The sequence below is a fragment of the Coregonus lavaretus genome (assembly GCF_964263955.1).
Source record: "Coregonus lavaretus genome assembly, chromosome: 5".
NCBI lineage: Eukaryota > Metazoa > Chordata > Actinopteri > Salmoniformes > Salmonidae > Coregonus > Coregonus lavaretus.
Genome location: NC_139992.1, coordinates 39,835,975 through 39,849,266, shown reverse-complemented (window position 1 = coordinate 39,849,266; position 13,292 = coordinate 39,835,975). Strand labels below are relative to the sequence as shown.

The 13,292-nt window shown below is 47.2% G+C and overlaps 1 pseudogene across 1 annotated transcript in view; it reads right to left on the bottom strand.

The window, feature by feature from the left end:
- Window positions 1–13,292, bottom strand: part of LOC311129739 (protein O-mannosyl-transferase TMTC1-like) — a 109,794-nt pseudogene that overhangs the window by 23,711 nt on the left and 72,791 nt on the right. The window contains exons 8-9 of the transcript XR_014615313.1: window positions 7,416–7,583; window positions 4,542–4,655 (exon numbers count right to left, since the gene is read on the bottom strand). The product of XR_014615313.1 is annotated as a protein O-mannosyl-transferase TMTC1-like (transcript). The remainder of the gene's footprint in view (window positions 1–4,541; window positions 4,656–7,415; window positions 7,584–13,292) is intronic.

Sequence of the window (13,292 nt, the reverse complement as noted above, 5' to 3'; positions counted from 1 at the left end):
AGAGAGGAGAGAGGAGGAGGGGAGAGAGGAGGGGAGAGAGGAGAGGGGAGGAGGGGAGGAGAGACTCAGATACTGTAGTAGAAGACACACACGATTTCCTTGCTCCTGTCAGTCAAATAATGATGACTTAGACAAACAAACTCTCACACGCACAACCACTCATAAACAGAGCACTGTAAGGATCATCAGTTATGACTCAAGAAGAAGGGGGGAGGGACGAGAGGGGGAGGGAAAGCTGGACTGGGGATAAATATATAGCCCTCTGGGTCTGTAGGAGGGGGGATAAATATATAGCCCTCTGGGTCTGTAGGAGGGGGGGATAAATATATAGCCCTCTGGGTCTGTAGGAGGGGGGATAAATATATAGCCCTCTGGGTCTGTAGGAGGGGGGATAAATATATAGCCCTCTGGGTCTGTAGGAGGGGGGATAAATATATAGCCCTCTGGGTCTGTAGAAGGGGGGATAAATATATAGCCCTCTGGGTCTGTAGGAGGGGGGATAAATATATAGCCCTCTGGGTCTGTAGGAGGGGGGATAAATATATAGCCCTCTGGGTCTGTAGGAGGGGGATACATATATAGCCCCCTGGGTCTGTAGGAGGGGGGATAAATATATAGCCCTCTGGGTCTGTAGGAGGGGGGATAAATACAGTGAGGGAAAAAAGTATTTGATCCCCTGCTGATTTTGTACGTTTGCCCACTGACAAAGAACTGATCAGTCTATAATTTTAATGGTAGGTTTATTTGAACAGTGAGAGACAGAATAACAACAAAAACATCCAGAAAAACGCATGTCAAAAATGTTATAAATTGATTTGCATTTTAATGAGGGAAATAAGTATTTGACCTCCTCTCAATCAGAAAGATTTCTGGCTCCTAGGCGTCTTTTATACAGATAACGAGCTGAGATTAGGAGCACACTCTTAAAGGGAGTGCTCCTAATCTCAGCTTGTTACCTGTATAAAAGACACCTGTCCACAGAAGCTATCAATAAATCAGATTCCAAACTCTCCACCATGGCCAAGACCAAAGAACTCTCCAAGGATGTCAGGGACAAGATTGTAGACCTACACAAGGCTGGAATGGGCTACAAGACCATCGCCAAGCAGCTTGGTGAGAAGGTGACAACAGTTGGTGCGATTATTCGCAAATGGAAGAAACACAAAATAACTGTCAATCTCCCTCGGCCTGGGGCTCCATGCAAGATCTCACCTCGTGGAGTTGCAATGATCATGAGAACGGTGAGGAATCAGCCCAGAACTACACGGGAGGATCTTGTCAATGATCTCAAGGCAGCTGGGACCATAGTCACCAAGAAAACAATTGGTAATACACTACGCCGTGAAGGACTGAAATACTGCAGCGCATGCAAGGTCCCCCTGCTCAAGAAAGCACATATACATGCCCGTCTGAAGTTTGCCAATGAACATCTGAATGATTCAGAGGAGAACTGGGTGAAAGTGTTGTGGTCAGATGAGACCAAAATGGAGGTCTTTGGCATCAACTCAACTCGCCGTGTTTGGAGGAGGAGGAATGCTGCCTATGACCCCAAGAACACCATCCCCACCGTCAAACATGGAGGTGGAAACATTATGCTTTGGGGGTGTTTTTCTGCTAAGGGGACTGGACACCTTCACCGCATCAAAGGGACGATGGACAGGGCCATGTACCGTCAAACCTTCCCTCAGCCAGGGCATTGAAAATGGGTCGTGGATGGGTATTCCAGTATGACAATGACCCAAAACACATGGCCAAGGCAACAAAGGAGTGGCTCAAGAAGAAGGACATTAAGGTCCTGGAGTGGCCTAGCCAGTCTCCAGACCTTAATCCCATAGAAAATCTGTGGAGGGAGCTGAAGGTTTGAGTTGCCAAACGTCAGCCTCAAAACCTTAATGACTTGGAGAAGATCTGCAAAGAGGAGTGGGAGAAAATCCCTCCTGAGATGTGTGCAAACCTGGTGGCCAACTACAAGAAACGTCTGACCTCTGTGATTGCCAACAAGGGTTTTGCCACCAAGTACTAAGTCATGTTTTGCAGAGGGGTCAAATACTTATTTCCCTCATTAAAATGCAAATCAATTTATAACATTTTTGATTTTTTTGTTGTTATTCTGTCTCTCACTGTTCAAATAAACCTACTATTAAAATTATAGACTGATCATTTCTTTGTCAGTGGGCAAACGTACAAAATCAGCAGGGGATCAAATACTTTTTTCCCTCACTGTATATAGCCCTCTAGGTCTGTAGGAGGGGGGATAAATATATAGCCCTCTAGGTCTGTAGGAGGGGGATAAATATATAGCCCTCTAGGTCTGTAGGAGGGGGGATAAATATATAGCCCTCTAGGTCTGTAGGAGGGGGGATAAATATATAGCCCTCTGGGTCTGTAGGAGGGGGGATAAATATATAGCCCTCTGGGTCTGTAGGAGGGGGGATAAATATATAGCCCTCTGGGTCTGTAGGAGGGGGGATAAATATATAGCCCTCTGGGTCTGTAGGAGGGGGGATAAATATATAGCCCCCTAGGTCTGTAGGAGGGGGATAAATATATAGCCCTCTGGGTCTGTAGAAGGGGGGATAAATATATAGCCCTCTGGGTCTGTAGGAGGGGGGATAAATATATAGCCCTCTGGGTCTGTAGGAGGGGGGATAAATATATAGCCCTCTGGGTCTGTAGGAGGGGGATAAATATATAGCCCTCTGGGTCTGTAGGAGGGGGGATAAATATATAGCCCTCTGGGTCTGTAGGAGGGGGATAAATATATAGCCCTCTGGGTCTGTAGGAGGGGGGATAAATATATAGCCCTCTGGGTCTGTAGGACGGGGATAAATATATAGCCCTCTAGGTCTGTAGGAGGGGGGATAAATATATAGCCCTCTGGGTCTGTAGGAGGGGGGATAAATATATAGCCCTCTGGGTCTGTAGGAGGGGGATAAATATATAACCCCCTAGGTCTGTAGGAGGGGGATAAATATATAGCCCTCTAGGTCTGTAGGAGGGGGGATAAATATATAGCCCCCTAGGTCTGTAGGAGGGGGGATAAATATATAGCCCTCTAGGTCTGTAGGAGGGGGGATAAATATATAGCCCCCTAGGTCTGTAGGAGGGGGATAAATATATAGCCCCCTAGGTCTGTAGGAGGGGGGAAACATATATAGCCCCCTGGGTCTGTAGGAGGGGGATAAATATATAGCCCTCTGGGTCTGTAGGAGGGGGGATAAATATATAGCCCTCTGGGTCTGTAGGAGGGGGATAAATATATAGCCCTCTGGGTCTGTAGGAGGGGGGATAAATATATAGCCCCCTAGGTCTGTAGGAGGGGGGATAAATATATAGCCCTCTGGGTCTGTGGGAGGGGGGATAAATATATAGCCCTCTGGGTCTGTAGGACGGGGATATATATATAGCCCTCTGGGTCTGTAGGAGGGGGGATAAATATATAGCCCTCTGGGTCTGTAGGAGGGGGGATAAATATATAGCCCTCTGGGTCTGTAGGAGGGGGATAAATATATAGCCCTCTGGGTCTGTAGGAGGGGGGATAAATATATAGCCCTCTGGGTCTGTAGGAGGGGGGATAAATATATAGCCCCCTAGGTCTGTAGGAGGGGGGATAAATATATAGCCCTCTGGGTCTGTAGGAGCCATTGCCAGTGACAGGCAGAACAAATGGATCCCCTCTTTCATTAGGTACAGTGCTGTGTGTTTGTGTGTGTGTTTGTGACTCACTGAGATGAATGGGGTGCAAGCACCGAGCTGAGACAAGGCCATTACATGCTTGAGAATATGCGCTCTAGTGTATGTGTGTGTGTGCAAGCAAGAGAGTGTATGTGTGCGTGTGCCTTTATGCATTTATGTGCAGCAAACAGAGTTCCTCCTGATTTAATAAAAGAGTGTTTTGTAATTAATTAAGTGGGCGGACTATCAACCAAAGACAATCAATAACGCGTCTCATACTTAAATGAATGAATTCTAGTTACTTAGGCCTGGAGGTATAGTCTAGACATTATAGGGACGACATGCCATATTAAGAACAATGTCCTCTCTTTCTCCTGAACTCACACAATAAGGACACATGGTGCATGAGCGAAGGGCTGAACTGTTCTCCATTGAGACCTACCTGGCCGTTTCATGAACGCTTGCAGACTAAGGTTTGGAGCCAAGCTCTCAACGGGGTTTCTCACTGTTTCTCAGTGGGTTTTCTTACCTCGACCGTCATTCTGACTGTAGCTTGAATTCTTTATTTTCAGGTCCTGGAGCGAGTGAGGTCACCTGAGGTTTCTAAACATGCTCTGAGAACCTAGACTGTGGTTTTGGCAGAACGACCGTATCCCTGAACGTTGAAAGCTGGTGGTGTTATTGTGGTCGAGGAATGACCGTGGTTTGGAGGGACTGTGTCCCATTGACATGGTGATCAGGATGGAATACCTAAACCCCCTCATATTACTGTAGTTCTACTTTCTTGGACACTGACACTGACTTTAGAGCAGATTTGTAATGGTGTAAACAGCAGATGCTCTGACATTATGGACACTATAACTGACCTGAGAGCAGTTTTGTAGTGGTGGATGGCCTCCTGGTGGCGCCCTCTGTCTTTCAGGAAGTTGGCGTAGTTGTAGTGAACCTTGGCGTTGTGAGGCAACGTCTGGATGCCAGACCTGTAAAGAGAGAGAGATGATGTGGAATAAGCAGGAGAAGCAGTGAAACAGATGTGTGCTTGCGCTCACACACTTGCTCAAACACCCTTGGCCCTAAGCCCTTTATATAAACAGCGTGTAGCTTGTGCTTTATTTACGATAGTTTGACAGCTTGCAAATGATGAGGTTGTAGACTTGTTATTGTTCTCAGAAATCAGTCTTGAGCAAGCAGCCAGACTTTCCCGACTCGATACACTATTTGCCGTGCACTGATTATTTTTTGGCACACATTTTTTTACTTGCGAAATAATGCACCAAAAACGTTAGCTAGGTGTAAAATTACGCAACTAAGACCTCTTCGGCAAAAACTACTATTTTAAAGAAGTTACTATTTTGACGAAGTGGCTATGTTGTTGCTACGGTGACTCAGGGGGGACAAACAACAGTACCTGCCAGGGTACGCTATGCGAACATAACACACCCACATCAAACCACACCCCCAAGACAACTCTCGTTTGGCTTCAGTCATGGCCGCTAGCATTTCTTAATGCGCAATCTTCAAAACAAGGCCAAATCAGGAAGTGCAGTCGCCCTTTACTGCATGCGTTTGTCTCGAGTTCTGTAGGTTATTGATGGTCTTTGCATTGTCATCAACTCCAATTCGACTGGGGGCACTGAATATTCTCGTCCTGGTCCATTGTGGATTGATACTACAGATTAATAAAAAAGCACAGGCTACACTAACGAGTGATACCAACAGTAAAAAAAAATCCAGTGTTTGCTCAATATGTTTGGAGTGTTGACAGTCAACGGTGATAAAGGTAACGTCCTCAACATAGGAATGACCAATATGAATATTCAGACTATGGTGTAACTGCGGAAGAATAAAAAGGAAGGTTCTAAGTAACATGTCTTTCCGCATCACACTTCTCCTCAAATAAAAAATACTAGGCTCCTGTAAATTGTATTGTATGTGTGAGGCACGTTTTCAATAAGCAAAATTTAGCCTAGGCCTACCGTTGATACTGCATTATAGGACTGAATAATTGAAATATGTTTGGAGAAGCGCGTCTTTGGTAACCGGATGAGGGGCGCTGTTTGGAGATGGGGATGGATACTTGAACAAATGAAATTAAGTATGCATGTAGTCATATGTGTGTATGTTTTAGGATGTGCAGTATAGTTTTAATTCAAGGCACTCTGACGAATAGACCATTTAAACACCTTTTATGGATAGGCTGCTTTGCAATGCAAGGATAAAAAAGACGATGCATTGCCGTTGAACCAGCCTTCGTTAGTAGCCTAGGCCAAAGGGTAGCCTACGGAAGGCTTGGTTTTTAATCATATGAAACGGAAAGTAAGCAATCTGTTTTTTAAAACATCAACAATATTTCTACATAGGATGGGGTCAGAAACATGATATTGTAAATCGCTTCTCTCGTTCCAATGCACTGTTTGCACATGTAGGCCTAAATGTCTTTACGCATAACATTTGCACGTCTATACGAAATACTAGGCTCCTGTCCATTTTATTGTTGCCTATGTGCGAGGCAGAGTCTCAAAGAAATCTGCCGTTGATATGGCATTATAGGAGGACTGAATAGTTTGCAGGAGCGTGTCTTTGGTAAGCGGACGAGGGCCGCTCTTTGAAAATGGGGATGGATAGCCTACTCGAACAAGCGAAATTAATTATGCAGTTATGTGAATAATGAAAAGCATGAGAGCTAAAATCTCTCAAATATTTTAAAGCACTCTCAGTAGACCATTTAAAACCCCTTTAATCATAGGCTATTTGGCTAATGGCCAGGATGAACAGACACACCTATGAGATGCTGCTAAACCAGCCTTGATTAAGAGGAGGGTAGGCTATGCTTGGTTTTGGAGGGAAACCAATCGTTTCTAACTACGAGATTCACCGGCACAAAAGGAACTGTGCCATGGCTGGATAGGCTGCGCTTCCGCTTTCAAAATCCATGCCAATACCAACTGCATTATAGTTAAGACCTGCTTTTGGTGGGTCTTAAAGCGTCCCTTCAGCGCTGCATGAAATTGCCACTTTTGCGCTTGTTTTTAAGGACACACCTCAAATATTGCCACCCCTCCCACCTCAGCGCAAGCTAGCTGATGTTAGACAAGTAAATTGCCTAACCTGGCGTTAGGGCTGGAAAATACCTGTGCACCAGTTTTTACATGATGAAATTGCAAACTAACATGTGTTTGGTACTAGTGCCTCCTTAACACCAGCCGAACATAGAGCACAGAATGAGAGATGGAGGGATGGAGGTAGGATAAAATGAGGTGTCTTAGCAGCCTGTCCTTATCTGTTAGCGAGGCAGACAGAAAGAGGAATGGACAGATAAACTGATCGATAAACAGCATGCGGCCGAGTCTGGGAGAGAGATAACGTCCGCTGAGGACATATAGATGGGGTCAGGGGGTATGCTTGCGTGCACCCGTGTGTATGTGTGTGTGTGTGCATGGTTAGCATGTGATTTGACCTTGCCATGTTCTAATAAACGGCTTTATATTCACACCCATTAATCTGGCTTGTACAACAACATGGAAATGAGAGTGTGGAAGGAAGGAGAGAGGAAGGGTAAATATTAGGAGAGAGGGAGAGAAAATGTGTGTGGAAAGAGCGAGCCTCTCTAATGTGCTACTGGTGATGAATAACTCAAGCCATTACATTAATCAGGGCCTGACATACACACACACACACACACACACACACACACACACACACACACACACCCCACCCACCTCTCACCCCATACCACTGACCTGAAGAGGGCCTCCCGGGACAGCCAGATGTGGTTCTGCTGAACGGTCTTCCAGGAGAAGAGCAGGAGGAGCAGCAGCGTGGAGACGGTCAGGGCCGTGGTGCCCCAGCGACCCACCACAGAACACAACCTCCCCAGGCCATGGGCCACCAGGATACAGTAACCCATACTGGGGGAGGAGGGAGGGGGAGGGGGTAAAGGAGAGAGAGAGGGAGAGGGGAGTGAAGAAAGATGGGGAGAAGGGTCAGAGAGAAGAAGGGGGTGAAGATGAGGGAGAGAGGAGTGGGGGGAAGGAGAGAAGGTGGAGAAAGGTATGAGTGAGGAGGGGAGGCAGGGAAAGGGAGGGGAGGTGGTAGAAGTAAAGAGGGGGAAGGGAGAGATGTAGTGCAGGGAAGGAGAGAAGAAAGAGAAAGGAGAGGAGTGGAGCCGAAATGAAGGGGATGGGGAGAGAGAAAGAGTGATGTCTGTCAATTATTTCTCACTCAATCATCTCCAGTCTAGTGCTGCAGAGTGAGTACACACATGAATAAGACTTTCTATCCTACTCTCTAAGACATTCACTACTCTGAGACCAATGTGTTTCTCTAGTGTTTTCCCTGGTCACGATTCAATAAGAAACCCACACGTAGTAGCCCCTCTCTAGAACAGGAAGCTCTCATTGGTCACTCATACATTTTTACATTACATTTTAGTCATTTAGCAGACGCTCTTATCCAGAGCGACTTACATTATCTTTTTATTTTATTTTTCATACTGGCCCCCCGTGGGAATCAAACCCACAACCCTGGCGTTGCAAACGCCATGCTCTACCAACTTAGCTACATCCCTGCCAGCCATTCCCTCCCCTACCCTGGACGACGCTGGGCCAATTGTGCGCCGCCCCATGGGTCTCCCGGTCGCGGCCGGCTACGACAGAGCATGGATTCGAACCAGGATCTCTAGACCACTGCGCCACTCGGGAGTACATACACTTCCTGTTTATGGTTAAGACGTCTCTGGTCGACGTTTAGACGGAAGACAGATGACTGTCCTGACAGTTTGAGGAAAACATAGCGTGATGAGCCGCTCCCTTAGTTGGAGGAGTATGATGGCTTTAACAGCACGGCATACACACACATATGATGCATGCACACACCAATGAACGTGCACACACACACACACACACACACACACAGAAAAGCAGGCCAGCCAGCTGACACACCAACACAACAATGTGCATGTACACACACCCAAGAAAATGAAGTGCTTTTCAGTTATCCAGAATAGGCTGAGTTCAAGAAGTCCTAGAAGTCTATCCAAGAATCCCCCCTCTCGAATCCCCCAGTACCCAGTTTTTCCACAGGAAATATAACATTTGGCTGCTTCCTTCCTAGATCTCTTACAATACCCTACCTCCCCAAACACACACACCTAAGACTGAACAAACCCCATCTCCCACACCAACGCTATCTCACACCCCTGTGTGTGTGTGTGTGTGTGTGTGTGTGTGTGTGTGTATTAGCACAGGGCAAACAGGGCTCTCTCATTCCTTCCACACCATTGCACAGTTTCCAATACAAACCCAGACAGAAGGAAGGAGAGTGGGTGGACAAAATGAAACTGGAGATATTCTAAGAAAGTAACACTGAGAGGAAAATCAGCTTTAGAGAGAGACAGAATGTGAGAACAGGTTGAAAACAGAAAGGAGGCAGAAAATATGGTGTTAAAAATACAGGTGTGATAGAATGAGACTGTGATAGCCAGATAGAGGGGGGAGATAGAGAGAGAGAGAGAGAGAGAGAGAGAGAGAGAGAGAGAGAGAGAGAGAGAGAGAGAGAGAGAGAGAGAGAGAGAGAGAGAGAGAGAGAGAGAGAAGCCAAAGAGAGTGATTGAAACCGAGGGAGACTAAATGGGAGAGAGCTAGCGGCCAGCTATTTAAAGGCTGTCTGCTGATTTACAGTATCCTCCTGAGTGTGAGCGAGAGAGAGAGAGAGAGAGAGAGAGAGAGAGAGAGAGAGAGAGAGAGAAGCCAAAGAGAGTGATTGAAACCGAGGGAGACTAAATGGGAGAGAGCTAGCGGCCAGCTATTTAAAGGCTGTCTGCTGATTTACAGTATCCTCCTGAGTGTGAGCGAGAGAGAGAGAGAGAGAGAGAGAGAGAGAGAGAGAGAGAGAGAGAGAGAGAGAGAGAGAGAGAGAGCGAGAGAGCACCCAGACTATCCCGGCAGCCATCACTCCTACTCTAGACATTCTGCTGTCAGAGCTAACGGCCTAGCCAGTGCTAATATTTGTCCTGGCGCACGGCGCGGCCCAACCCAGCAATCAGAGCCCTGGGTGGCCAGACAGGGATGAATGCCAGCCTAAGTGGGGATGCGACATCGACATAACATGCTGGAATTCACTAAGCAGAAAACTAGCCTCAACTAGTGGTTGATAATACACAGGGGGGTGGGCACACACACGCTTGCATGCAGGCACACACACTGCACAACTCCCATCTGGGTACTGTGTGTGTGTGTGTGTGTGTGTGTGTGTGTGTGTGTGTGTGTGTGTGGTGTGGTGTGGTGTGGTGTGGTATGTGTGCATACGCATAATAAGCCTTGAGGCCTGTGTGAAACAAAGCGTGTGACATATGAGAGAAGTGCAGTCTCAGAATGACACAGTGTTTAACGGTGTGTGTGTGTGTGTGTGAGCAGGCACTGTGACGTTGATCTCAGACAGCAGACCGTAAACTGAGTGAATCAGCATTACCATGAATGAGATTACCCTGTGCTAATTCTTCTCTCTCTGAAAAGCACCGCCACTGGATTCAGCTGAAACGCCTGCGCCTCTGTCAGTTGTATAACCCTGCCAGATACACACACACACACACACACACACACACACACACACACACACACACACACACACACACACACACACACACACACAAACCAAGCCTGCATGCCATGATAACGTTCCAGCATTCCCTCTTGCTCTGTTGTGCAGTAAAAAGGTTGTGTGATTGCAGGCAGCGGAAGGCTCTCAAAAAAACACACGGAGCGGAACTCCGTTTCCCCGGGGAGACGCCTTCGTACGCTTGGGACTTCGTTAAAAAGTTCTGCTAGCGCGTTCGTCAGAAAGCCAGACAAAAGGAAGATATACAGCATCGGAGAAAATCAATTAACAACACACAGAATGCTAACTGAGAACCCGGCAAATGTTTATTTGAAAAGCAAACAAAGCTTTTCTCTGCAGGCGCAGCAAAGTGAAAATGGTTAGTGGAAATGTGCTATTACACAAGATTACAATCTCTTCCAATACATTCTCATAGACCCACACCTATCCACATTCTGTCTCTCTAGCCACAATCACAATTGCAATCACACATCTCTCTCTCATGCAAACACACACACTCAAATTCAAGCTCACATAATTGCAATTTCTCTCTGTCTCACACACAATCTCAGTAGCCTTTTGCATTTGCAGCGGGTTAGCGATGTATCTCTAATACCTTAGGCTGGGGTGGAATTCATTTAGCGGCCGAGTGTCGAGCAGTGCATGGGCGATATTAAAGCCTGGGATGGGGAACCTGTCTGCATGGAAATCACTACTAATCCTGCGCTCAGCTACGCAGATGACTCAGGGAGTATAAGTCCCCTGTAGACCCGAGCAAGGAAAGATTAGCAGAATTAATAGTTAGAGGGATGGAGAGAGGGAGGAGGCGAGGGAGCGAGCGAAGGATGGAGGGAGGGGGAATTAGAAGAATTTGAGTGGAAAAGGAAGGAAGGGGGTAGGAGGAGGTTAAATGGGGATATAGAGCAGGAAAAAACCTATTGTATGAGCATAAACCTCCCTAAAACTATATTTAGATGTCATTAAAAACCCTGTGCACAGCCATGTGTCTAGACTACATTTAGTTATTAGCCTAACAGGTAATACAAGTGGGATACTTGTCAACGAGGCAGAGATGAGGGATCTCTCTTTAGCACCGTCTCATGTTCCCTTCACTTTAAATCAATCCCAGCATGCCCTCTGCCTCGTTGACAAGTATCCCACTGCACTGCACTGGTGTCCCCCAGGGCTCAGTTCTAGGCCCTCTCCTTTTCTCCCTATACACCAAGTCACTTGGCTCTGTCATATCCTCACATGGCCTTTCCTATCATTGCTACGCTGACGATACACAACTAATCTTCTCCTTTCCCCCTTCTGATAACCAGGTGGCGAATCGCATCTCTGCATGTCTGGCAGACATATCAGTATGGATGACGGATCACCACCTCAAGCTGAACCCTGGCAAGACGGAGCTGCTCTTCCTCCCGGGGAAGGACTGCCCGTTCCATGATCTCGCCATCACGGTTGACAACTCCGCTGTGTCCTCCTCCCAGAGTGCGAAGAGCCTAGGCGTGACCCTGGACAACACCCTGTCGTTCTCCGCCAACATCAAGGCGGTGACCCGCTCCTGCAGGTTCATGCTCTACAACATTCGGAGAGTACGACCCTGCCTTACACAGGAAGCGGCACAGGTCCTAATCCAGGCACTTGTCATCTCCCGTCTGGACTACTGCAACTCGCTGTTGGCTGGCCTCCCTGCCTGTGCCATTAAACCCCTACAACTCATCCAGAATGCCGCAGCCCGTCTGGTGTTCAACCTTCCCAAGTTCTCTCACGTCACCCCCCTCCTCCGCACACTCCACTGGCTTCCAGTTGAAGCTCGCATCCGCTACAAGACCATGGTGCTTGCCTATGGAGCAGTGAGGGGAACGGCACCTCTGTACCTTCAGGCTCTGATCAGTCCCTACACCCAAACGAGGGCATTGCGTTCATCCACCTCTGGCCTGCTGGCTCCCCTTCCTCTGCGGAAGCATAGCTCCCGCTCAGCCCAGTCAAAACTGTTCGCTGCTCTGGCACCCCAATGGTGGAACAAGCTCCCTCACGACGCCAGGACAGCGGAGTCACTCACCACCTTCCGGAGACATTTGAAACCCCACCTCTTTAAGGAATACCTGGGATAGGATAAAGTGTTCCTTCTAACCCCCCCCCCCAAATTGTAAAGTGGTTATCCCACTGGCTATAGGGTGAACGCACCAATTTGCGAGTCGCTCTGGCTAAGAGCGTCTGCTAAATGACGTTAATGTGCCCTTGAGCAAGGCACTTAACCCTAATTGCTCCTGTAAGTCGCTCTGGATAAGAGCGTCTGCTAAATGACTAAAATGTAAAAAAAAATGTAAAATGTTAGTACACTGAGGCTGTAATAACAGACATATACTGTACTGTACAGTACATATACCTGCATGAAATGATACAACACATACACATTGGAAAACAGTTGCATGTTTTCTGTTTAATCAACTCTCCCACAGTACAGTAGCAGTTTCATTCCCTTAGTCCTCCTATCACAGCAATGGGAACTACGTTGAGGGGGATAATATACATATTTGAGAAGCGTCTGTTGACACTTTATTCTGTCATTATACATGCAGGAGGTTAAGTGAGTGGAGAGAGATGAAGTGAGCGGATTTTACACAGCTCTGCTCCCCAAGGCTTCCTCCAGGCTATACACTCTAAACTCTCAACCTGCAGGAGTGAATGTGTGTGTGTGTGCGTGCATGTGCACACGCTTGTGTTTAAAGGGCAGAGGCCCCGAAGGTCCCATCTGAGGTAGGGGACCTGTCCAGGTCCCTACGGCCATGGAGTAACTTTCAGGATAATTTTACACACACACACGCACACTAACAAGCACGCATGCACATACACAGACCCACACAGACACATATATACACACACAGGGACCGGATTAGCAGAGAGAGATGGGGGTAGGCCGTGTGAAAGGGAAATGGAAAATGGAAAGTAGAGAGAGAAGGAGAAGAAGAGAGAGAGAGAGCATTGACAGACAAACAGAATATGATTTTCTTATAAGA